The sequence below is a fragment of the Penaeus chinensis genome, chromosome 37 (assembly GCF_019202785.1).
Source record: "Penaeus chinensis breed Huanghai No. 1 chromosome 37, ASM1920278v2, whole genome shotgun sequence".
In the NCBI taxonomy this organism is placed as follows: domain Eukaryota; kingdom Metazoa; phylum Arthropoda; class Malacostraca; order Decapoda; family Penaeidae; genus Penaeus; species Penaeus chinensis.
The window spans coordinates 27,574,652-27,577,151 of NC_061855.1; the positions used below are offsets into that span (position 1 = coordinate 27,574,652).

General features: G+C 34.6%; 1 protein-coding gene across 6 annotated transcripts in view; it reads left to right on the top strand.

The window, feature by feature from the left end:
* Nucleotides 1-2,500, top strand: part of LOC125045425 (low-density lipoprotein receptor-related protein 1-like) — a 39,238-nt gene that overhangs the window by 14,975 nt on the left and 21,763 nt on the right. The window lies entirely within an intron of this gene.

Below are 2,500 nucleotides of genomic sequence, written 5' to 3' on the forward strand. Positions count from 1 at the left end.
AAGATGATATAAGACGATCGAAAATATGTAAAAAATAAATATAAAAGATGAATAAAAACTGATAAAGAATAATATATCTATGAGCACCCTGCACGGTACCACGAAATAATATAATATAGATAAAAAAAAAAGCATTTAAGTAAATGAAAACAGTTGTGTGATAAGATGAATTAAGTTCATAAGTAATAAATACAAATAATGAAATAGGTAATATGATAAGAAAAAAAACCCAAAAAAAAACAGAAATAAATCTATCAAAGAGGGAGGTGGTGAAGTAGGCTGTGATTGAAGCTGATAAAGAAAGCGAAAAATTAATAAGTAAACGAATGGAAACAAATTTATGAAATGAAGCAGGTTGTGCACCTTTATAATGCATTCAGGTTTGAGAAGCCAGTAGCTGAAAGTAATGAGATAAATAAATCTGAACACAATCTGAAATAATTGATCGGTAAGATATCAAGATCATGCATATGTAAACGGATGGATAGATTTAAATGGATTAATAAAAACCGCTAAATGGAAACTCATTACTATTACAGGGTGTCCCATTATTCGTCGTTTATCTGGACCAGAAAACCACAATGAAAAACGATTCGACTAATACTGATACTCGATATTCTATAGGAATATAAAAGGGTTTAATCAGGGCCGGGTCTGTACTATCCAGTGGTTTAGAGTTAATATTTATGTTCTCAAAATAACTAAAAGAGTAAAACCTACATGTTTCTTAAAGAGAAGTTAATGCAAAAGAGAATTACAAACGTCGGATGTTGTGAATAAGGATGCAATGTTAACGCACAACACACGCGTTTGGAGGGGTGGCCGCTGTCTTCGACCACCGGATCTTCTCTTGTGTGACGGGAACGAGGGTCGGGCTTTGCACAGGTAGATGGGAGGGGATCATCACCTTGTACATCCATCTCATCTTTATTTTCAGGATGGGACTATTCTTTTACATTACCCATCTCATCTTTATTGTTAGCCAGGTTTCTTATGAGACAATCAGAAATGGTTGAGGTGGATGGGTGTGGATCGCCATGTATTTGTGTTCGATATAACGTCGTATTTAAAAAGAGAATGAAGGGTAGTGTGTTTCATTATAAATATCTTTGCTTAGAATTTGTTTGAATAAACCGTGATAGTTTCAAGCTTGGCCAAGTAAACAATTTCCAAGAGCCATTTATGTATATACCTTTCCTGATAAACGGATTATATCAATAAATCATTCATAGTATGTTTATTTTTTCATATTTTACTTTGAAACTCCACGAAGACATTGCTGAGAGTTTTTTCCTCGAATATTTCCACATTTTTCAACAATTCATTAAAAATCAAACATGGCGGTCCCCCTAACGGCCTAGACTCATCAACTTCAGGATTCGCCCCTTCCACTACTCTTTACCATTTCCATCTTTTTTTATCTAGTGTCAAATCAAAATGTCAAGGTTAATATCCATTACTGATTAAGGGAGCTAATTCGCCATACACATAACAGCGTACTGGTGCACATATGTCTTATATTGTTTGGTGTTTCTCTACGATACTTGAGGGTGAGGAGAACTAAAATAGGTTCATTGGAGATCAGCTCTGACAAAAATAAAGGGATTTCTTCACGATCCTCTGCCCCATACGTCAGGCTCCGCTAGAGGGAGTATCACTGCCAAACATGTGACTACAGAGACAAACTAAATTATTGCACTCTACAAATCATACAGAGATTCTCATGCTTTCACATAGGCGATATGCCACACAGCAATATAACCTAAACATAATATACATTTCACATGTCATAGCATATCACACAAAAGGAAATGTATAAAATAGGATCACATAACTATCACAATATACATACGGTAATACTGTCATCGCAACCCGTTTTAATGGCACACAACATGGCTCATGGAATGCAGACATATATTGCTCGCTTATATCGCAGTTATAGTTACAAAACGCCCTAACAGATTTTCGTATGTAGATACATATTCCGGAATTCGTGATCTTATTTTATTTCTATTAAATTTCACGCTGCAGCTTTTGTATTGGTTCTTATGCTTCCTTATGGTTTTGCGGATATATATATATATATATATATATATATATATATATATATATATATATATATAAACAGCCGGAACTCTAACGACGAAAGAGTGAAACGTGATTGACGATGCATCCACAAACCTGAAGTCAAAATAGAGTGAAATGACAAGTAATGGGGACCCCCTTTATTGGAATGATGAATATGCAAAACAAATATATAACTAAATAAAGGAAAAATATAACATATACATTTGGGTGAATAATCATTAAAAATAATCACCCTATCCTCATTCACGGTCGCATATGTTCGCTAATAAAATGAATGACTTCTCCATGGTAAACTTACTTCGCTCTGATGCTCTTGAGTTCGCCTGAATATATGCATGAATTCATCTCGATTTATGCATGGACTTACCTGGATTTATGCATGAACTTGCATTTGCCGAGTTGTCTAGGTCCG